The sequence below is a fragment of the Panthera pardus genome, unplaced genomic scaffold (assembly GCF_024362965.1).
Source record: "Panthera pardus isolate Hobbes unplaced genomic scaffold, ASM2436296v1 HiC_scaffold_16, whole genome shotgun sequence".
NCBI lineage: Eukaryota > Metazoa > Chordata > Mammalia > Carnivora > Felidae > Panthera > Panthera pardus.
In genome coordinates, this window is record NW_026526721.1 from 42,749,887 (window position 1) to 42,774,965 (window position 25,079).

General features: G+C 38.2%; 1 pseudogene; it reads right to left on the reverse strand.

Moving 5' to 3' along the window:
* Positions 1 to 14,665: 14,665 nt before the first annotated feature.
* On the reverse strand, positions 14,666 to 15,638 carry LOC109255339 (protein NDRG4-like; annotated as a pseudogene).
* Positions 15,639 to 25,079: the final 9,441 nt, after the last annotated feature.

The following is a 25,079-nucleotide window of genomic DNA, read 5'->3' on the forward strand; positions in this document are numbered from 1 at the left end:
TCATATGTTTCCATATATACAGATATAAAGTGTTATGTCAGTAAAATGTTAAAAAAAGAAATAATTTGATTTTTGATGGTACATATTTTTTTTTTTTTGTCATAGGTACACAGACTTTGAACACGATTTGGCTAGTTGGGTGTACTAAGAATAAATTATATACATCCCAAATAATACTTCACCGAATAAAGTAGTGGTTTAATGCAAGTTGCATAAAGACACCTGCTTACCTGTTCTTTTAACTCCAAAGCCTGATTTGAAGATGTAATGCAATTTGTCATGCTTTGATTTCCCTCACATGCCTATCCTTGAATGTCACTTTCTAAATGATGATTAAGAAATACAATAAAAAGGTATTGAAAAAATACAGTTTTTCTCATGTCACTACAATACAAAATTGGCTAGCTGCAGGACAATGAATATTACTCAGCGGTGGAACCACTATTGAACACAATGTATCAAAAGACAACATATTTCCTTTAGATCGTCTGCCCTCCAGTATATAATTCCTATTGAGTTTATCACTTATAAACCTATTTCAGGGGATTTATGAAGTTTGGCCATAGCTTGTCTTTGGGAGAGAAATTATTTTTAGAAAAAAAAAATGACCATGTTTGTATGATAACCTTTAGCAATGAAACTTGTGATATATAAATCTATAAGGTCACATTGATATATGAGCTTTGGAGTTACTAGCTTATTTCTGATAGTTTTACATATATAAAATAATAGAATTATAAGATTGGAAGTGAACTTACATGTCAAGGATCTCTGTGACCAGACTGTTACTCTATCCCTTTTATCAAACAATTTCTGTGTTCTGAATATCCTAGTGAACTAGTCACGTACCTAGGTAGCATCTTACATTTTGGAACATTTCAAGGTTTGATTTTCTTTTTAACTCACTGGAAATATGTCTTTCTATAATTTCCACTTACTAGTCGATACTGCTTCATATATTTGAAGATTGCTGCTATGTTCGAATAAGTAATCTCTAAGGTCTTGAGTTCTCCAACTCTTCTCAATATTATATTGAATGAGTGGATATATTGTTTCTAGATTTCTTGACATTTTTATTACTCTCTTTTGGAACTTTTGCTATATTTTGTTCTTAAGATCACAGATAACTAGATTAAAGAACAATTCATGTTATCACGTACAGTTTTATATCTGGCTGCTTCGGGTTTTGTGGAGCAATATACTATGGAGTGGACAGGATTTTTCACTTTTTATTATTTTATAAATATTACACTATCATATATTCTTATTATGTGAATATAACTATTTCCCTCAGTTCCTTTAGCCACAGTTTTACCTCCTGACAGATTCATAAGAAAGGAGATCAGGGAGATATATATATAGATATCTAAAGATATATTTTTATCCTATTGAGTAGGCTCCTGAATCTCTTCCAAAGTAAGGTTTTAGAAGAATCTTGTTTTGTAATACAAAATCAATGTGGAGAAGAACTCAAGCACACCTTGCCTAGGAAAACCTTATCCACATGCTCCGCTGAAATGAACAATGTGACCTCAGGGGACTCATTGTGAATGGATGCATCAGGGAGATCTGGAGCAGAAAGAGGCAGAGTTTTTATCGAATGTAGCTCCATTTTGGATTTTTCAATAAATCTCATCACTGCAAAACAGACATGAATACATATTCCAAATCTTCTGTGTATGGATAGAAATCGTCAGTACGGAAAAAAAAAGATTAATGAACGTCAAGTTTAGGTATATCACTTGACTTCTTAACTTGATGTCCATCACCTGTCAAAAATACTTTACTACAAAGGGAATTCTCTTGTATAATTACTTTACAACTATCAAAACTAAGATATCAATATCAATACACTCTTACCATCTAAGCAGACTCATACCACGTACACTAATAGTCTCAATATTGTACTTTATGGCCAACGGACATAGCTCCAAGTCACTTTACATTTAGTGTTCATATCTCCATCTGGAAAATTGCTTTGTCTTTCCTTGACTTTCCTTATATTGGCACGTTTAAGATTATCATAGAATGTGCCCTCGTTTGGGTTTGGTATTTCCTTATAATTAGATTCTGGTTATTCATTTCTGTCTGGAATAATCATAAAAATGATGTTGTGCTTTTCTCATCTGCATTAAGGTGGAACACATTTGGATTTGTCTCATTTAGATGATGTTCAGTTCAGTCACTGGATTAAGATGGTATAAGTCAGGCTTACCCAATGTAAAGTTAGCGTTTCCCCTTTGTAATTATTATGGATTTTGTGGGCACTTACTTTCAGTCTGTGTAAACGTTATATTCATTAGGCAATTAACTCATTAAGTAACTAACAATCTTACTGTGCGTTTATGATTTCCTATTTTATACAGTGGGTTTTGATCTGTTCCTATCAGCGTTTATTTTTGATGTTTAAATTGTCCCTGATATGACCGGGGGCGGGGGGAGTCCTTTCAAGCCATGTCCTTTGTTTCCTTTTAACATGTACCAGCCATCTTTTCATTGAGCCTTTTCTTGCTTTTTGATGCAAACGGGTATTCCTGGCTCACCTTGTATCTTCTGAACCTCAGCCCTAGAATCAAGCATTTCTCTGAAGAGCCCTTCTTCCTTTTCATGGGGAATCATGTTTGGAATTCAACATTCAGCACCAGCGTGCTCATTGTTATTGAGGTTTTGCTTCCCCTACATCCCCTCTGGGGGCAGAGTTAGGGAATGAACTCATGCACAGGCATACTTTCATACATACATAGGTGTCAATATAAAGCAGATACATAATACCAGGCACACATATGCACATGCCATATATGCCTTTATACTTAGATTCATTTTTCTGTCTCCATCAAAAACATTGAATTCACTTTGATATTTCCAATACCACTCCAATCAAACAGGGCTCATTCTAGTTTTCTTCCTTTTCTTTCCCCCCTACTCCTTTTTTTTAAACTCCCTTCTCTGACAGTGATGAACCTGGTTTCCATTACATTTAACATATGAATAATTTGATCATTCTTTCATCATGCAACCAGTCAGTCTCCCCTCCCTAGAGCCACGCCCTCCCCCAAGCTGGTGCCCTCTCACTAGGGCTCCGACTCTCCATGCTGTGCTTCCCCCATGCAGACCCGCTCCTTACCTAGCTTGGCCTCCAGTAGCCTATGTGGGGTCATAACCTCTGCGTGAAAGCTGCCCTTCCCCTTCTCAGGCCCTGCCCCTCTGTGCTGGGCTCTACACCTTCGTCAGATGAATGCTCGGGCTCTAAAAACCTGCATCACATCCTCTTTTCATGGGGCCATCTTACTTCACTCATCTTACTTGCTTGGACATTAACCTCCTGCAGTGGGCTGGCTGACACCCACCCCTGTCATGGGGCATTGACATCTCAGGCCAGGTGGTGGCTCTGTGTGAACACCCTCCTCACCCTGCTTGGGTTATGATTCCTGAGGCCAGACTGTCCCCCACCCCCGACGTGGATGCATTCCGGACTCTGCTCAGGTGTTGACGTCGTAGAGCCTCCTGTCTCCCCTGAAGAAATGGCCCTTCCTTTCCACTCGCACTGTGGCATCCTGTGCAAGTTGCTACGGATGCCCTTCTCACCCCAGTCAGGCTCTGATGCTATGTGAATCGTACTCTCTCACGTGTGTCTTCCTCAACTAACTTGGGTTCTCACACCCTGTGCTGGCCTCTCCCCTATGTGGATGCCTTCTCTCTGCTCAGGCTCTGATCCCCCTTGGCCAGGCAGCCTCACTACACCATTCAGACTGTAACACACAACAGTAACTTTTACTCCCCAGCCCCACTTGCTTGAAAGCCTGCTTTGCTTTGTCCACTTAATGGCTTTAGAACTGAATTGCCCGGGAAGGAAAGAGAAGAGGAAGATGAAGAGAAAAGGCTAAAACATTTCTTATTTAGAACAATTTAATTAGTAACCTCTATATAAAACTAATTGCATGTTTCCGATACTGAGTTTATTCATCACACTACCCCATTCAGTTCTCCTTCATTTCCAGTAGATGTGAAAAATGTACTCATTCTGGAACTCTGGAAAACTCAATGTGAATAGGATCTTGGTAGGAAGAGTTCGAGTCTTCTTAAATTCTGTACTTTCTGTCTTTTAGTATCTGGACACATACACAGGAGATATTCTCTTTTAGTCTCAGGGAACGTATTAAATTAGACATATGCATATTTCTAAGCAAACTGACTCTAAAATCCTACAAAAAAGTCCCTATGCTATCAACAGTTCAACTATTCATGCCAAAAACACAGCTAAACTAAGATGTGCTTCTGCCTTTCTGCATTTTATGCCAAAAGCAATTACAGTTGAAGGAATCTTAGGCTCAGAAAATTAGGAACCTGCTCATGTTGACATACATTTGCAATGTTGATGCTTCCAGTCCAGCATAGATTTTCTATTTAAGCCCATTATGTAATCCTTTTCTACTGAATTGGAAAAAAAATCTGAATGTAGACTAGAAAATAGACTTTGATGTGTAAAAGCAATCATTAAGATCTACATTAAAACAAAGCATGTACAAGATCCAATTTAACAGATTAAGGTGTGTTTCCCAAGCTAAACCAACCATCAGGGTCTTTAAAATTTTTCTCCTTTTTCTGTTCCTTCTTTCTCTCCTTCCATCTCTTTCCCTTACTCTCCCTCCCACTGCCTTCTCCCTTTCCCTGCTCACCTCTCTCTCTCTCACTCTCTCTCAGAATACACTGTAATTCTTGAGTATCATGATTCCCATCTTTCATAAATTGTGGAGAATTATCGACTCGTATTAAACATTTTCATTCTCCTTTCTCTTTGTTCTCCCATGCCGGAGAACATAAGCTTGTGTTCAGCTTATGGCATTCTTATTTCAAACTCCACTTCTCGTACATTCACATGCATTTTCCATATTACTTTCTTGTCTGTCTGTGCTGCATTCCAGATTACTTTTAAATACATGTTTTCCAAATCGCCATTTCTTCAGAAATACGTGTCTAACATAAGTCTAATATGTCTAACATGATATTTATTTCATCCATGGAGTTTTTATTTCAATATTCCTATTTCTTCTTCCTGAAATTTTATTTGGTTCATTTTAAAATTTGTCTGCTGTTCCTTGCATATTGTTGCCAAGTGTGTTTATATATCGTTAAAGCTTTATACACAGATGTTTTATATTCTACATGTGATAAGTCTAATAATTGAAGTTGTCAGAGATTCTAATTAAAAAAAATTGCTATCATTGTTCAATTGATGTTTTTATTTTTAAGTAGTTCTTGGCATTTAACATATATTTAGATGTACTCTTGGTCTGTAGGACCCCACAGGGTGGGAAAAAGTGAAGATTTTTAAAAATTTTAATTCTGGTAGAGTTAAAATGCTTTTTTTTTTTTTTTTTTAATTTTTTTTTTAACGTTTATTTATTTTTGAGACAGAGAGAGACAGAGCATGAACAGGGGAGGGGCAGAGAGAGAGGGAGACACAGAACCGGAAGCAGGCTCCAGGCTCTGAGCCATCAGCCCAGAGCCCGACGCGGGGCTCGAACTCACGGACCGCGAGATCATGACCTGAGCCGAAGACAGATGCTTAACCGACTGAGCCACCCAGGCGCCCCTAAAATGCTTTTTTAAGGGAAATTTTTATTTGCTTCTGCCAGATGGAAGATTCTACCAAGCCTGGACAAGGTTAATCTAATTTAATATATGTGAATTTTATAAATATAAATTTTAACTCCTGAGACAAGAGTGAATTCATAGTTAAAAATTCTCATGCACAAGTATTTTTTCTCGGTCATTGTATTATTATTACCATCACCATCATCTAATGGGGCTCATGATTGAGACATGTTTTGACTATACAAAGGTAGATAAAATGTGAATTTTAAGGGAAAATTATTTAAAAAACCTCTATAGGTTCTTGATGTACTAAGAACTAGAAAGAGAATAGAAAACATATCAGAGGGAAAGAGTTATCTGTGTTAATCCTTAGATGGTTGGTATTCGCAAATTTCTTTTAACACTAAAATTTAATTCAGAAGGTTTCTTTTGAATTTCTCTCCTGTAACGTTGCATTTTTATTGCCTTATCAAACTGACTCATGTTCCTCATATTCTCTCCACTATAATCAATTGTCCATATTCCTGTCAGATTCCCATTTCTAAAATACAAAACCAAATGTATGCCTATATGACAAAAAACAAACGAACAAACAACAGCGACAACAACAAAACATATTGCTTAGGATGGCATTCACAGTTGCCTGCGTTCTAATTTCACTCCTTCACGCCTTTCGTTTCTGTGATATTTGTAACCCTGAAGGCAACCTGCATTCCTCTTAAGTCCCAAGTACATGTACACGGCACTGCTCTGTGAGTTTGTGCACCCCCAAGTATCCCACCGTTCTCCCATTTCCTCAGTGAAGTTCTTCTATTTGTCATTCATTAAATATACAGATTAATTACTCTCTTCTCTAGGAAGCATCCCCTTGTTACTTTCCAGGAATAATTAATCATTTCTTCTCAATTCTTTCCTAGCATTTTGTATAAACTAACCATATTATGTTATGTTATGTTATGTTACATTTTGTTTTATAGTATTGGTCGCCCTCCCCTGTTAGAACTTAAGATTTTTGGTGAACAAGGATAATGACTATTCATCATTGTATCCTCAGAATCCGCCACAACACTTAGATTCATGTGATATTGAATGAAAGATTGATGCCAAGAATTAATAAATCATCAAGTCCCAGAAGATGGAACAATAAATACAATATTCTAGGAAGATAAATATTGGGCATATAAATGCTAAAAGTGAATAGTCTTGGAATGCCACCTGAGGAATAGGGGAGTTAATGATATTGGAAGAAATATCCTGATGTCCTTATTTTTATTCAGTCGGGTGTTTATTTTCAATTAAAACAGCATTAAGAAGCAGTGCATTCTTTTAAATGGAATTTACTATAAGCCTTCTATAGCAAACAAGTAGAGAATCCTGTGACAAAGAAGTGAGACGTAGCTGAGGGCAGGACACTGAGATTGGCAGCCTGACTCTGCCATTTCTTGTTAAAAGCAGAGGAGGCTACAAGGGTTTTTATAATTTATAGGGGAAAGTGAAAGTTTTCACAGTAGAATGCAAAATTGTCATAAAATAAAATCATTTTTCAAGTGCATAGACAAGACTAAAGATTTTCTACCATTTTTCCTGAAAGCTGCAATCCCAAAGTAGAGTGTTGGGCATTATGGCATTACAGAGTAGAATATTAAAAAAGAGCAGAAGATTACAAAAAGAAAAATCACAAAGAGATCAGGAATGGAAACTCCTTTAGCCATGTTAATAAAGACTTATTACCATTTCCTTCATTGGGAAGTCGCAGAAGTTTCTAATAAAACAATCTAGCACAGTATACTTTGGTGAATTCACTTGTCTCTACAAAGGTGGTGGGTTTTGTTTGTTTGTTTGTTGTTTTTGCCTGTGTGAATTAGGACGTCTTCAGAATTAGGTGCCATTTTGGTGAATGTGTATGCTCTGAAATTCATGTTTCTCCACCTTGATGAATCAGCACACCTGAATGCTGTCAATTGCAGTTAAATCATTGAACTATGATGTATAAAAACATGTACCTGATTATTGGTGAGACAAAGCTTAATTTTTTTTTCCTCTCAGAAATTAAAAACTTCAGGTTCTGTTCTTCACAGAGAGAGAAAGTTCTCTTAAAACAGATTTTCTTAAGGCAGGCACCAGCTTAGTTCTGGGTATAAGCATAAAGAATTTTTGGGCCTGCGGGCTGTCTGCCCCTTTCTGAGACTCCTTGTAATTCCGTGTGGAGTGGAAACATTTGCAAAGGTGTTCCAGGGCCTTCTGGACTACATAGGGCAAATATCATGATGTGAGATTAGGGAAATCTGTTTAAGCAAACCAGAATGACCTGTACTAAATTCCACTAATGGGAAAGGATGTCAGAGCCTAGTGTTTGGGCAGAAGTGACCAAAGCCCTATTATGAGTGGTTCGAATAGCTGTGGTGGCTAAAATCAGAATCTGTTTATTTATTTATAATGAAAAATATGACTTCTAAAGAAATAAAATTCTCAGTATAACGCTTTCCTGCAGAAAAGCTAGGAAATCATATTATCAGAAGGTTGCTTGGTGAGTAGGGAAACAGAAATAAAGTATATATGACAATATTTAATGGCATTACATTCTGGGAACTCCAGAATCTGTCACCTGTTCCCGTGGCTCCAGGGGGATCATCCGCACTCTGGGCCTGGCATGGAGGAGCCCAGGCAGGCAATGTTTGCATCGTTTTTTTATTGCATTGTTGATTGCAGTGCATTAATGAATATATATCAGTGCAGTGATTCTTAAACGTTTGGGTTTCTGGACCCCATTATACTTACTGTGGGCCCCAGAGAGGTTTTGTTTCATATGGGTTGTATCTATCAATATTTACTGTATTAGAAATTAAATGGGAAACTTTCATGTATTTATTAATTAAAAATAAATGCTAAGCCCATTATTAAAAAAAAAAATGTTTATTCATTTTTGAGAAAGAGAGAGACAGAGACAGAGACAACAGGCTGAGCTGTCAGCACAGAGCCCAATGCAGGGCTCAAACTCATGAACTGTGAGATCATGACCTGAGCCAAAGTCAGACGCTTAACTCACAGAGCCACCCAGGGGCCCTTAAGCCTATTAAATATTAATCTAGCACTTTTAATGAAAAACAACTGTTGCATAAAAGGCATTGTTTTATATTTTTGCAAATCTCTTCTATATTTGGCCACCTAGAAGACAGATAAGTTCCCATATTGTTTATATTCAGTCTCTTGTAATGTATTGTTTTGGTTGTAGTATCTGAAGTAAGTCTGGCTTCATGTAGATATGTAGTTGCAAAAAGGAGTACAATATTTTAAAGGCTTTTCAGATAGCTGTGGACATTTGATTCTTTACAAAATTTGGGAGGTGGTAGTTTCTGAAAGGTAAGTTACAAAATGTATTTGGAAATGTATTAGTAAATTATACTCTGTTACATTGAAATCCATTAGTCTTTCTTGAACCGAGGACAGTCTTTTCCCCATGCAAGACTTTTTTTATTACCATACATTGGTAGTTTGGAAAATATTGGTTCACTAATTAGGCTTTCCTTCCTAATGTTGACTTAGGGGTCTATTAATCATACTTAGAATCACTGTTCTGTAGAATACACTCCTTCTATAAAAATATTAATATTTAAGCCAGCCTGTATTAAAATAGTCAACTTAAAAACTAAAATATGTTTTAAATTAAGAAGAAATATATTTTAATGTTTATAATAAAGAATCAAAATGTAGACTATAAGAAGTATGCCCCCCCCCCAAAAAAAAAAAAAAAACATTAAGCACCTGTAGAAAAAAATCTAATCTGTTGGTGGGAGTATTTTACTAGAAACTGGAAAAAAGTAATTTAATTTAGAATAATTAAAAAGACTAAGTTTTTTTCTGGGGCATCTGGATGGCTCGGTTAGTTGAGCGTCTGACTCACAGTCTCACAGTCTTGGGATCGAGCTCTGCTTTGGGCTCTCTGCTGATCATGGAGCCTGCTTGATTCTCCCCCTCTCCCTCCCTTGCTTGTGTGCTCTCCCTCTAAAAATAATAATCATAATGTAAAAATGAAATAAAAGGACTAATTTTTTTTATCAATGGGGATTATCTTTTATTATTAGATATGTAACATAGAAGGTATGTTACATAGATATGTAACATAGAAGAATGTCTGGCATGTGATAGATCCTTGGATGTCTAAATGAATGTCTAAATGATACTTAAGACGGTTTTGAGGTTTATATAGTGGGTGGCAGACTAGTTTTTTTTTTCTTAACTGTTCCTTAGCAGACAAAACAACAACAACAACAACAGCAACAACAACTATTTTAGATAAGAATCTGACCTTAAGGCATTCTTATCATCTTCATGGATAGACATATTCGAACTTCTTTGTGTGTCAGTGGCTTTGTTCTTCAACCTTGGCAGGGAAGTGATAAGAAATTTTGCTGTCAATAACTTAAAATAGTAGTATTTTCTAGTTTCACTGCTATTTGACTTGTGCTTTTGTTTATTGCCTGAGACATGAAAAATATGATTTAGTTGGTGCTGACTGCTATCATAAGTTAAGCCACACTGTGCACTGTGTATTCAGATTTTATTTGCAGCGAACCAGGCAGGAGGCAGTAGCTTTTGATCAGTTCTAAGTGGCACAAGTGAAGTGACCCACTGCACAAAGTTCTTAATAGGAATTTTACAGTTTTTAAGTGCTTGAGTACTAATAGCACAAAATAAAATTCTGGGCCTGAATTATTATGGCTTCATACTATTATTTTTCCTAAATCATGTTTTGTATGACCATTTTGCCATGTGGGGATGTCAATCCACAGAATGAAATTTTACTTCTATGTCTGAGCCACTGTGAAACACAAAGTAATGTTGCCAAGAGGCATCTATCTATCTATCTATCTATCTATCTATCTATATATTCAAGTCAATACCTAACACTGAGTGTTATGAGTTGAATTGTGTGTTCCCAAAATTCAGAAGTTCAAATCCTAACTCCCAATATCTTAAAATGTTATCTTATTTGGATATAAGATCTTTACAGAAGTAAGGAAGTTAACATGAGGTTATCTGGTGTCCTTGTAGGACACCAAAAAGGGAAATTTAGAGACAGACGTGCAGAAGAGAGAGAATGTTAAGTGAAGATAAAGGCAGAGATTGGGGTGATACCCCAATTTGCTTCTAACCAAAGACTGATGACAAAACCACCAGAAATTAGATGTGAGGCACAGAACAGATTTTTTCTTATAGCCGCAGAAGGAATCAACCCTACTGACACTTTGATCTCAGACTTTGAGGCTCCGAAACCATGAGATAAGACATTTCTATTGTTCCAAGTCACCCAGTTTGTGGTATTTTGTTACAGCAGCCCTAGCAAAAGAATACACCGAGAAACTTTATCATTTTTTTAATTGTTGAATTAAATTATTTATTTTTTCCAGCTTCTTTTTAATTTGTTTTTTTAATGTTTGTTTATTTTTGACAGAGAGAGAGAGAGAGAGAGAGAGAGAGAGACAGAGCATGAGCGGGGGAGGGGCAGAGAGAGAGGGAGACACAGAATCCGAAGCAGGCTCCAGGCTCTGAGCTGCCAGCACAGAGCCTGACGCAGGGCTTGAACTCACAGACTGTGAGATCATGACCTAAGCTGAAGTTGGACGCTCAACTGACTGAGCCACCCAGGAGCCCCATTTTTTTTTCCAGCTTCTAAGGATGCATTCCTGTTTAGTGGATGCGAAGCTAATTGAAGGCTAAAACTCTTTGTCTTGTTGAAAGTTTGTGAATGTTCGGTGTTTTTGACATGAGCATTGGCATGGTGAAATTAGTATTTTGGAGGCTATGGAAAATGAGACTGCTGGTATTTGCAAGGTTTATGGAGGTTTATGGTTAGAAGCATCAGATGAAGAACACATTATAGATATTGTCGTCAGTCTGAGATATACTGAGAGTCAGTTATGATTGTGCCCAGTGGGAAGCTAATTGCAGTGCCTTTCTGATTAAAGGTGCCTAAAGTAGCTGGCTTCCTACTTGGCCAATTGATTATATTCCACCTTCATTTTTCCTCCCATAGATGAATCACATAGGATATAGTCAATATACAGAATGGTAGTTTACAACTCTCATGCACTGTGTTGGGATCTTCATGGAAAGAAAACACAGTTTCAAGGCATCTCAGCATTATGTCTTTAACATCAATGAGGTAGGCAGAAAAATGGTCCTTCAAACATGTCTATGCCCTAATCCCCAAAACATGTGAATATGTCACCTTCCATGGCAAAAAGGACTTTGCAGATGTGATTGAAAGTATGAACCTTGAGATGTGAAGGTAACCTCGTATTGTTGAAGTGAGTCCAGTCTAATCACATGGGTCCTTAATATTGATGGAAACTTCCCAGCTGAGTTCAGCATCTGAGGGAGATATGATGAAGGAAGAAGGATCAGACAGATGTAATATTACTGTTTTGAAGTAATTACTGTTTGAAGCAGTATTTCTGCTTTGAAGATGGAGGAAGGAGCCATGAACAAAGAAATGTGGGCACCCTCTGGTAGCTGGAAAATTCTCTCCCCTGGATACTCCAGAAAGGAACGTAGCTCTGCCAACATTTTAGCCCAGTGAGATCTGGATTGAACTTCTAACCTACAACCCTGGAAAATGGCAAATTTGTATTGGTTTAAGCTTTGAGTTTGTGGTAATTTGTTAGAGCAGCAATAGAAAGCTAATACAATTGATAAATTGCCAACAAGTATTTTTTGATCCTCTAATTGTGGAAAGTTCTTTAAAATTATATGTAACAGATTATAAACAATGATAATAATTTATTGTGAAACTGAATGAGATATGAGACTCGGTATTTTTAAACCCCTTTTAGCAATATAGCAATATATTTTTATATATTGTTACATATTAAATATTTTAAAAATTTTATAAAAGTTTATAATATTTTAAAAGTATTATATATTAAATATATTTAGCAATAGCAATATATTTTTTTAAATTTTTTACTTTGACAAGGGTTTTTATTTGTTTTACATTTTGTCATCTCAGAATTTCATGTATTCAGCCACTAGAATATACAAAATTAGGTTCTTCACTTTGTACAGAGAGGAAGATAATAAACTCCATTAAAAGTTCACTTTGACCAGAGAAACAATCTCTGATGGAAAACCACACACAGGAGGATATATATATATATATATATATATATATATATATATATCCATATAATATATATATATTATATGGATATATATATATATCCATATAATATATATATATTATATGGATATATATACACATATATATATGTATATTATATGTATATATATATGTATATATTTATATATAAATAATGTATAGATATTCACAGATATCTCCTCTGAAAGAACACAGAGGGTATAAATCAAGATTTGCAACACTGTCTATAGGAAGAGGGACTAATTCTACCAGCTTTTCAACAGTCACATTGAATATTCAAAGGAAGCACGTGAATGAATAGAACTGGGGACAGACTAATACTCTGCCAGGCTCTGGACCAATCTAGCAATGGGTGAAGATTCTAGAAGGGGGTGATATTTGCAGAGGAAATGTGGCTGCAAGTGTCCTCTCAGCCTCAGAGCACCCCATACACAACTGCTTCCTACACCAACCGGGAGTTTTCATTGTTCTCTCCCTTCTTCTACTTGTTTTACAGTTTGTGGCCATTGACTTAGGCTCTAAGACAAACGGCTCTGGTTTTTGGGCCAGGAGATTCTTCCCGATAGTGTGGCTGGGTAGGAAGTATATGGCATAGTCCTGGGCTTCTGGTAAAAGGAGGAGACCAGGTACGTGGAGAGCCTTTCTTCTCTGCCTGGCCCTTGTTCACTTGAGGAACCTTCACTTCCCATCCCAGGATCCAACAAGCTGCAGCCCAAGCCACTCCAATGGTCCTGAGATACAGATGTGGGCCTGCAGAAGTCTCACTACATCGGATCATATTATCTCCAAATAAAATTATCTTCTTTCTTAGTGATGCCCACATAAAATGTTGTCATAGCTTGTCCAGAACTCTCTCTAGCAACTCTCACCATGTTTCTGATGGCCTTGGACACACTGCTGCTGATCGGACTGTCCTCCAGGGAACCTGGGGTCCAAAACTGGGACTCTCAGCCACTGCTGCCTCAAGCCACATACTGGCTCCCAAAGGGAGACACAATGAAGTTCTCACAGGTATGTCCATCCCTCATGGGCTGTCCTAGCATTTAACCTCAGCCCCCAAGTCAGGCTCCTATGGAGACAGAGGATCAGGCAAACTTTCTACCTCAGGGCCTTGGCTCAGACATGGGACAGGGCCAGGAGCTGGTGGAATATATGGGCTGGAAGAGACAGTCTCTGGGGTTCCTGCCCTTAAGGTCCTCCTGTGTTCTGTCTTCCTTGGTCAGAGAAATCCTATTCAGCCCCTGTCTGCCTGACCCTATATCACCATGACAGCCGAGAGAACACCAGGAAGACTGCTGCCTCCTCGGAGTGTCTGTAGGAGACGCTGTTCAGATGATTATCACATGTGCTACAAGATAGAAATGGACATGCTTGGTGGAGGAGATGCGGAAAAAGGGGGCCTGAGATCTCCAGGGCCCCTGCCCCTTAGTGCTTCCTACTGCTGTTTCCTGGTTGTCACCCCTGTGCCTGAGCTGGACCCCGTGCTTCTGCTGTCCCAGCACACCACCTCAAAACGCCTCAAAAACCCCTCTTCAAACCTGCCTGCCCAAGGGGATCAGCCGTGTTTTCTTCAATCCAGGCTATTACCCTGGATCCTGCCCAGAGAAGGACTGGAACTCTTTCATCAGCAAATCCCCTTCCTCCCTGCCACCGGCCCTGACTGTGGGGGTCTAACTCAGCCGAGTTAACAAGGTGAATAATTTGGGGAGGAGTGAGCCTCTTAAACCATCTGGGGACTGTTCTGCTACCGCATCTAGGATGAATCCCCTCAGCTCTTTATCAAAAAGAAGTAAACCTGTTTTCTCCCCTCGGCCTCACAAAAATATACTAAAGGCAAAACAAGCTGGCATGAGGACAGGGGGATGTTGATGAAGGCAGGGGCAGGCGGGCATCTTTGCTGGGCCAAGGACTTCAACAGAACTCCATGCTGTGACTGAGCAAGCCCAGCCTGAGTGGGTGCAGGCCTGTGGGTGAGTGGCTGCCTTCCGCTGAGCTGGCACTGGTGAGAGACACAGTACAAGAGCAGGCGAGCCTGGTCCTGCTGGCCAAGGGCATGGAGCCCACGCCTGGCAGGAAGTATTTGAAGGCCTCATTCAGCTTCCCTGGGTGTGTGGTGGTGGGGAGCCCTCTGGAATCTGCCCCCTTCAGGAAGGTCGTGGTGGTTGAATCCAGTTTGCAGCTGGACTCCACCGTCCCATCCTCCGGCAGGCTCATTATCCCCAACCACCGGCATCTTCAGACAGCAGAGGGTCTTAGCATTGCATCCTGTTCTAGGTCCGTTAAAGTCCAGGTCTCTGCGGGTGTTGTACATGTTCCAGAAGAGCTGCAGGTTGGCATGGCTCACCACGCTTCCCGAACTGTTGCCGGTAGCTCTGCACCAGCACTGTGTTGTTCACCAGCTCTTCCCGGCTTGAAAGGTGGGATAGCACGTGGCAGGTAAAGTGCCGGTCAGGCTGGACAGCTGTTGTCGTCGGGGTCAGTGTTCATCAGTACCAGCCCTTTGACCAGGTAGGGGAAGGAGAGTGCAAACTTGGCCAGCAGGTAGGCTCTGGATCTCACTCCAATGCCAGTCACGGACTTGCTACACCATGCTGGGGAGCATGGCAGCCAGCTGCTCCATGGAGGGGAGCTGGTACTCCTGGTGAAACTGCGATGCCCCCACCCGCTGCCCAGGGGCATCCGTGTCACACACCACAAAGTGCTTAGTGGTCGCCTGCGTGTCCTCAAAGTTGAAGAAGGTGTTGGAGCACAGCTTGTGATTGAACCCCACGTCATGGTAGGTGAGGATGGCCAGACAGTTTCCCTTCGGGGAGACCCAGATCATCATGTGCAGAAGGTGACAAGGCTTCCTGATGTCACGTTCCCCATCCCAGCACTCCGTCATCTCGCGGAGGGAGAAGGCACAGTGCCTCTTCCAGGAAGGGCAAAGTCCTCAGTTACCAGAGTCCAGAGGGAGGGGACGGCGTGCAGGAGAGATGGTGTTTTAGCAATCTTTCAGGCAAAAAGATATAAACAGTTTTCCTAAGACCACCCAATATTAGTCTAGTTTTGTCTAAAGTCACACCTTGCTTCCTGTAAGTCCTCTACTCTGCTGCCTTTCAGAATTGCTGATACTGAAGAGCTAACACCCTGCATAGATCACGATGCGTCATGTTTATTTTTAATAAAAGTGGTATTCCAAAGCAAACTTGGATGTCTTAAGAGTAAATAAGTAATATTTCAAGCACTATTTTCATTATATATAAGTATAACTTATCTTTGGAGTATGTTCGGGGAGGCAGAGTGAAAGGTAGTTTTGAAGCATATAGTTTTTGTTAACTATTTTGTTTTTAATTTGATGCATCCTCTTAGAGCAAGAAATGTTTCCTCAAATATCTACTCATTGGGCAGAAAACACTTTTTTAGGCACCTCTTACTTCATGGAGGTTAGCCACAATGTTTTCTTTTACCTTTCTTTGGGAAGGTCATGCATGTGTCAGCTGGGGTCCTCCTCTGTATCTTGGGGATAAAAATTATCTTATGTCTCTTAATAGCATGATTTATAGAAGCCCAAAATTCTCCCTAAGATTGATGCAAGTTCTCAGGGGACTTACATATTCATAGTCTTTTCTGCCTCCTTGGGTTTCTGATTTTGTATATGTTGAACCACGTTGATCACCATTAGCCTCTTAAAATTTTACATGAACACAATATGCTTTCTTAAAGATTTCAGTGGTAGAAAACAGTGGAGTTTGTATCACAAGGAACTTCAAATGGAACTGTAGGCATCTTTATTCTTGAAACGCTCTTTCACATCCCCTCCATTATTGGCTTTAAAAAAATATTTTTTTTTTATTGTGGTAAAATATACATTATATAAAGTTTACCATTTTAATCATTTTTAAGTGGCACTGAGTACATTCTTAATCCTGTGCAACTATCACCACCATCCATCTCCAGAACTTTTCATTTTCTTAAACTGCAATTTGTACCCATTAAACAATAAAATTAACTCCCCCTTTTCCGCTCCCTCCAGTCCCTGGCCACCACTATTCTACTCTATGAATTTGACTATTCTAGGAATTCTAGGAAGTCTACAGTATTTGTCCTTTTGTATCTGGTTTGTTTCATTTAGTATAACGTCTTCAATGTGGTAGCACACATAATGTGTCAGAATTTTGGTCCTTTTTAAATCTGAATACTTTTCCATTACATGCATATTCAACATATTGTTTATCCATTCACCTATGAGTGGATGTTTGAATTTGGGTGGCTATCACAGAGTATCATAAACTGAGTGCCTCATAAACAACAGAAATGTATTTCTCACAGTTCCGGAGGCTGGGAAACTCAAAATCAAGGTGGGAGTGGATTCAATGTCTGGTGAGAGCCCATTTCTTGATCCATAAACCATCATCTTCTTGCTGTGTCCTCACAGGAGGAAGGGAGCCCCTGGGATCTCTGTTACAAGAGCTCGAATTCCATTCATGAGGGTTCTACCTTCATAACCCAATCACTTTCAAAGACGTCACCTCCAAATAAGACTTCGGTATATGACTTTGGGAGCATACAAACATTTGGTCTATAGCAGCACTTCAGGCATTTTGTTACCCTCGGATCATCTCACTTTGTCTTTTCTTTTCACTGTTATGATCTTTCATCTTTCTCCATCCAACCTCTTTGCAACAATAAAGACATTTTCTCTCTTTATCTTAAACAGGGTAGTTTGGCCTTCTCTGAAGCCTTTGTAACTAACATCCTTGCTTTTCTTGGATCGAAATGGTTACCTTTAGGGTTGGTTAAACAATTTTTCCAAATTAATGAATTCCTACCCCAACTACTGAAGAAACTATTTTGTTTGTACTTTTTTCAGGAGGTCATAGCTTGTCCATTGTGAAGGTCTGAATTAAAAGTGGGAATGCCAACTCAGCATATTTTCCTTTACAGTTTATTATTCCATGCGGATTAATGAAATAGAGAAACATTTCCTAAATACTCTGGTCATTTTAATGTAACAAACTATTTATTTATTTATTTATTTATTTATTTATTTATTTTTAATTTTTTTTTTCAACGTTTTTTATTTATTTTTGGGACAGAGAGAGACAGAGCGTGAACAGGGGAGGGGCAGAGAGAGAGGGAGACACAGAATCAGAAACAGGCTCCAGGCTCCGAGCCATCAGCCCAGAGCCTGACGCGGGGCTCGAACTCACGGACCGCGAGATCGTAACCTGGCTGAAGTCGGACGCTCAACCGACTGCGCCACCCAGGCGCCCCACAAACTATTTATTTTTAAGTAATACAAAATATTATGTAATTCTTTAACCAGAAAGAGTAATTGAAAAATTTTAACTTCTAGAATACATGGATAGCATGGCTATTTTAGCTCAGGCCACAGAATGCATAATATTTCACAAAATATCTAAAGTAAGATAAGGAGAATCTTTGGAGGTTGTGGAAAATAAATTGGCAGAGGATATACTGCAAACAACTATTCTATTGATAATAAAAAGCCAAAAAAAATCAGGTTTTTCACATTACATACTTCAACCTCCTGTAAAATTTGTTTTTTCTGAGCGGTGTAACATTTTTCACAAGATTCAGTGTTAGAAGAGTTAATGTTTTATCATTAAACTCAAATATCTAAAAACTCTAGTCTAATTTTACACATTAGTATTATTTTTTGTTGTGGAAGGAACAGCAAATATATTTATCTACAATGACATTTATTATCTGAAAGAGTTGTTGACTGATGTAATGCAAGAATCTGGAAATAGATCCCGCTTCAGATAGTGAGAGAAGCAGGAAAAATATTTAAATCCATTCTACAATAAGTTAATAAAGATAGATGATGGATGGATAGATGATAGATAGGTAGATAGGTAGGTAGATGATAGATGGATAGAAAGAATTGCAAAAGTGTTCTAGATACAGTTTTTTTAACGTTTATTTATTTTTGAGACAGAGAGAGATAGAGCATGAATGGGGGAGGGTCAGAGAGAGAGGGAGACACAGAATCTGAAACAGGCTCCAGGCTCTGAGCTGTCAGCACAGAGCCCGATGCGGGGCTTGGACCCATGAACTGCGAGATCGTGACCTGAGCTGAAGTTGGACGCTTAGCCAACTGAGCCACCCAGGCGCCTTTCAGCTTGTACATGGTTTATAAGAGAACAGATTATTAAAAATAATTATGGATTCTAAGACATAGGTAATAAATAGAATCCCTTAAATATTAAAAAAAAAAAATGAGGCTGAGTAAGCTTCACACTGTATTTCAGAGGAAATCCACAACCTATTAAGAAACCCCATCTTGATGCTGAGGATCTGATTATTTTGGATTATATGTGTTTCCTTTCTGAAATAGTGATAAACTCTGAATTTGTTAATCAATTGAGATGTTCTTATTTTTTCAGAATAACTACTCTTCAGCATTTGGATCTCATGATCCCATAATTCTAAAAATGGTTTAGCGTTTTTTAAATATCGAACATTAGTTAATTCTTTTTAGATAAATTTCAAGTTCCTACAATAATGCTGGTAGGGAAAAATATTTACTTTTTAAGCAAACTAAATGTGACGACTAATCATTCAGGCTATTTACCACCTGATGCAAATATTGAAGGATAGCTCCTGCTTGTCTCTAGTGTGATTCAGCAATAAAGAAATATCATCTACTTCCTAAAAGGTCAAGTGGATTATTAATTAAAAACTAATTACACCACTTATGAATTGTGTAGTTAATTTGCATTCAATAATTCTTGATACTAGGTTTATTAGGCATTGCTTTTCTTGGCTATTGTTAATTATATAGATATGTTCATCATAATATTTATAGAAAATGAAATGCGCATTGAAATTAAAAACTAACAAATTTTTCCAGGTTCATAGTATAAGCTCGCTAAAATGAATGTCTTCTAACTTGAATGAATTAGGCACATTTACAATTAATTTTACTTCGATGGATGTAGAAATGCATTCTTTCACATGACTTACTCCTTTTTATTGCTGTAGATTTTAGTATTGATTTTCCCTATCGTGTCATTTTCACTGATTTATCTGTCATATACTTACTGCATCTTTGCATAAATCTCTTTTTTTCACACACACACTAGTACATTGTCATTTATTTAAAGAACGTGTGTGGTTGGTTTGGTTTTGGGTAAAAAAAAAAAAGGAGTACTCATTTGTTTGCCTCACAGAGAAGCTATAATATTCATGTTCTATATCAATTCTGGTGCCTAGGCAGCTGTCCATAAAGTAGATTCAGATGTCTCACTTTCTCTGTTCTTCCTCTGAATTCTCTAACAAATTAGGAGAGTCCTTGAGATACTCGATGTTATGATATCCTAAACTGTGGTCAACACCTGGAGTACGTATTCTCTTGGAATATGATGGCTGGTAGGACTCAAGAATACAGACTTCCCCATGGACTGTAATGATACCTTAAATTAATTCAGCGCCTGTAGTTCGTTGTATAAACATTGACACCTTTAATCCTTACAACAACACTGTGAAAGAGGCATTATTAAATTTTGACTCATTCGTATACAATAAATTAATGGAAAGAACATAGACTTTTAAAAATATTTAGAAAAGGACTTGATTCTGGATTTTACTTCCCACTGTTTCAAAGGTTCTTAGAATTTTATTGTTTCAGTCGCTTTATCTTGAAAATGGGGATACGTACCACCCAATGACAAAGTTGTCAACCAAATCTTATTAGAAAACATAATTATAGGTGCCATTTATCATGAATTTATTAGGTGCCAGGCACTGTGGTGAACAGTGCTTTTTTTCTGTAACTTCATTTGATCGTTGCAAATACCATGTGAGGTAAATTATAAAACAGTTCATATTTATGTTCTTATCATGTTCTAGACACAGTTTGAAGTGCTTCCGTATATTAACTCAGTAGTCACAATGAGTCATCAACCTTTGTTGTCACTGACATTTAGAGGTGACTCAACATTGGCATAAAGAATTTACGAAGCTAACTCAGGTCACGTGGCTATTCAGTGGGGGAACCAAGCTTCAAACTTCGGAAGCCTGGCTCCAGACTCCGTATCTGTCACCACTACATTCCCGCCCTCTAGTAAATAAATCTCCCAGCAGAGCACAGTAAACAAAGCTAGTGGTCAATAAAGACTGCTCTTCTCTCTCCCTTCTCTCCCCAGTTTATAAGTAAAGGAACTAAAAGAAAAAAATTGAGCAACCTGCCAGAGATCAAACTAGGGAAAGGAAAGCTGGACTCAAACCAGTCTTATATTCGAGGTTAGTATTTTATTTTGTTTTATTGCCTTCCCTAAATCACTCTGCCTTGTGCACACTCATGTGCTGCTGACTCAGGCTTTGGCAGAGAAATGTCTTGATTATATACATTGTAGATTTTTTTTTGAAAATACTCTAGATTCAGAACATTGTCCAAATAAATTCTCATATCTTACATACCTTGGACAGAAATCTCACAAAAACGTTAAACCGTCCGATCCCAGAAGTTCCCAAAGCTAAATAGACACACTCTTTAACAGTAACAGGCTACTTCTCAAGTATTTATTCAGGATAGTAGGCCAAGATATTGATGAAGCCTTAAAAGCCTGGCATAAATTTACACAACAATGATTTGAGTGATAGCACTCTTCTTAAGTATTAAACTGTCTTCATGTAGGGACTGCATCAAAAACTCATTCTCCAGTTTTATTTGTTTCCTATGGGAAAATAAATGAGCACTCTGAGATTGGAGGAGAGTCACTTTATAGGAGAAGAGTTGAATTTTCAAATCTCATCTTACACCTTGTATTAGGCTTCGAGCTTGGTTCAGTTTGTCTCACCAAGCCCCTAAAAGGAGCTCCTGGAAAACAAAGATCATGTTACTGGGCTTTGCATTCCTAGTGCTTTGTTTATGTAAACCTGCCCTGCCCTGCCTCCCTCTTATTTCAGTCAGGGGCTGCCTGCCCACCTGTGCTCTGAAATTTATGCCCTCTCTCTCAAGGACTACACTTCATCGAGGACACGCTCTCTCCTGCACCTTCAGCTAGTTTTACCCTAAAACTTTAAACATATTGTGCTCCGTTCGTATTAAAAAGCAGTAACAATAGGCTAGCCACAGAACTCCCTCACCACCAAGCCTTCAATGAGCACACGGTTTCTTTCCTTTCAAAAGCCAGCACTGTCGTAAAAATAATCCGTCCTTCTGATCACCGCTCGTACCACATTTATGGTCCAACACATTACAGTCGCACTTCCAATAAAACTGCTCTAATCATGATCACACAGTTATTTGTAACCACATCCTGCCTATGTTAGGTGGACGAACACTATTCAATCCTTATTACTGGTGTTTGAACTAGTCAATACGTAACAGTGTTCTCTTTCATGCCTGAGTTCTGAAACAGTTGAGAAATGGACATGGGTCAGTGGAATGGGAGATTAGAATGTCAGCATTGTTAACACCTAAGTTGAAGGACATGGGTTCTATGTGCAGTGAAATAGGCTTTCTGGACTTCCATGAATCAAACGTATCCTAGGCTGTAAGCCTCCTACACAAGGTCAAGCCCTGTTTGCCATGGCAAGGAACTGAAGGGACAGCATGGTAGCTGCGGGGTCCTTCTTCTAGCTCACTGTTCTCATCAGTCGCTTTTCTCTGGGGAAAGAGCAGCCAGGGAAGTTACTTAAGAGCAGTTCCAGGGGCTCCTGGGTGGCTCAGTAGGTTGAGCACCAGGCTCAGGGCATGACCCCAGGGTTCGTTAGTTCCAGTACAGAGCCTATACTTCCTAAATTTGGATCCTCTGTCCCCACCTTTCTCTGACCCCGCCTCTCCCCTGCTCATGCTATCATTGTCTTAAAAAAAAAAAAAAAAGGCAGTTCCTTTACATGAAGTCATGAGGGGGCCAGGGTAAAGGAGGTCCCTTTGGAATATATTTTCTACTTGAGCTCTGTGTATATATAACAGAATTATTATATGTTCACTATTAAACTTCTCTCTCTTAACCACGGTGACAAGTATTTTACCCTAAATTTTAGCATATACCGTTTGCTGTTTCTTGACAAACTCTTTCATGGGCTTTTATATTTAACTCTTTAAATTAGTTGCTCTTAAGGTTTCCACTATTCATTTTCTCTTATGCACTCTATGCTGTACTTGGGTCATTTTATCTGCTTGTCAGTTTATTTCTCACTTTCGTGCTCTCGATTCTAGAAGAAGGATCTCTAGCCCCAATCTTTTTTCAGGGCTTAGATCCATAAATCAAGCCATCTATCAGAATGCTCTTGGGATGCCTGATAAATAATTCAAATTCATTTTCTGTACTTGAACTCATCATATTTCCCCTGAAATTACTTCCACAGTTAACAGCACAAAAATTCACGTAATTGCCCATTATAGCAACTCAAACATTGTCTTTATCTACTCCCTCTTTCTTACCCTACAAATCTGATATTTTCAGTGTGTCATCGGCTTTTGCTTTTCTTTCATGTGTCTTCTGAGAATTTAAATTCAGGTCTTCGTTTTCTCTTTGATTAGTACAACAGCATCAACATTTGTATTCTAGACTGAGTCATTTCATTCCCCTCTAATCAGTTTTCCAAATGGTTGACAGAGTAAACCTTTTCAAATGTGAATCTAGTTTTACTGTGTCCATACTCAATGCACTAAGTTTCAAGTAATGTGGCCCAAAGGAATGTAGTCAATCAGCTGGTGAAAACAAGGTGATTGATCACATAATTTTACTGAAACTGAAATTTGGTTAAAAATAAAGATCTTCAGAATTTTTTTTTTAAGTGATGTAAGCATTATGCCTAATGGTGTGATACGGGCCTGTTTTTTAAGTTCTCTGTATGACTTGAGAGCATTTTTGTCTTTCTGAAAGTGTTCTCCAAGCCAATTATTTTTGTTTGCCACTGCATATAATTGCAAAATCTGAACGCAGGAAATATCTGCAAAGAGAAAAATTGTAGAGAACTTGAGTACTTAATAATAGTGAATTGGTTGACTACAATTTTTGTTTACAAAGCAATGTGCCTTTGAAAAAAACCTGCATCATATGCCTACAGAAAATTGTAAATCAGAACAAAATAAGGTTATGACAGAGGAAGAGTCTTTTGGTTAGTAGGTGACATTTTGTGTTTCCTCTGGCTTCTCCTATTTGTTTCAAGTTTCTATGATGAATTAATATTTAACTTTAAGTAATAAATACAAATCATTAAAAAAGTTTGAAGTAAAGAAAGGGATTTGGAATTTTGGAGAGTTTTTAACCAACTTAAGACATTTTTAGTCACCTATTTCTGACCTGCTTAGCAGATATTTTCATAATTTTAAATACATTCAAAATATTAAAAATGGCTATTTCCAATTGCTGGTTGATTTTTTAAACATTTTTTTATACTATAGTGGTTATTTTGTAACCTGCCACAATTTAGAGCCAACTTCTCATATTTCTTAACTGAAAGAGTGCAGAGAAGAGATAATTTTTGGGGAGTAAACTAAAAATATGAAGCAAACTAACTATATAAATAACCAGAGCAATTCCCACTAAGACCAGGAACAAGGCAAGGATGTCCTTTCTCACCACTACTTTTCAATTTTGTATTGAAAGTCCTAGCTAATACAATAAGACAAGAAAAGGAAGTAACAGGTATTCACACTGGGAAGGAACATATAAAACTGTCCTTGTTTGCCGATAGCATGGTTGCTTGTGTAGAAAATATGTACAAGACTTGCATGAATTTTTGAAGCGGTGAACAAATGAATAAATGACGCTTTGTTGGACAACTGAATGACCAAGATTAATTTTGGGTGCATGTGGAAACATATCTGTGGAGATTAAGCTTGATTTCAAAGGACTCTTCCAGTTACTATTGTTTTTAACTTTTTCTCTGTAGAACTAAATCCTTTCTCTGTATTTGTTTCCTGGAGAAAAGCTGCTCTCTGTGGAAAAGCTGTTTAAAAAACAACTATAAAAACAGAAGTTTTGTTTGTTTATTTTGAGAGAGAGAGAGAGAGTGAGTAGGGGAGGGGCAGAGAGAAAAATTGAGCATCTCAGTCAGGCTCTCACTGGCAGTTCACAGCCTAACATGGGGCTCAAATTCGAACCCTGAGATCATGAGCTAAGCCGAAATCAAGAGTTGGTCACTCAGCTGACTGAGCCATCCAGGCGCCCTCAATCTTCTCTTCTTAAAAGACATTTCACAAAGCAGTGGCTGGCATTGGAGCTGTATTGATATGGTGGATGGAAGAATTTAAACTTCTTAGTGATTTACTGAACTAATTTCCCTTTTCACATTTGAAATACCTCCATATGCTATTGTTATATGCAATCAAGCATTAAATGAACAGCAAATCAGAAATGAG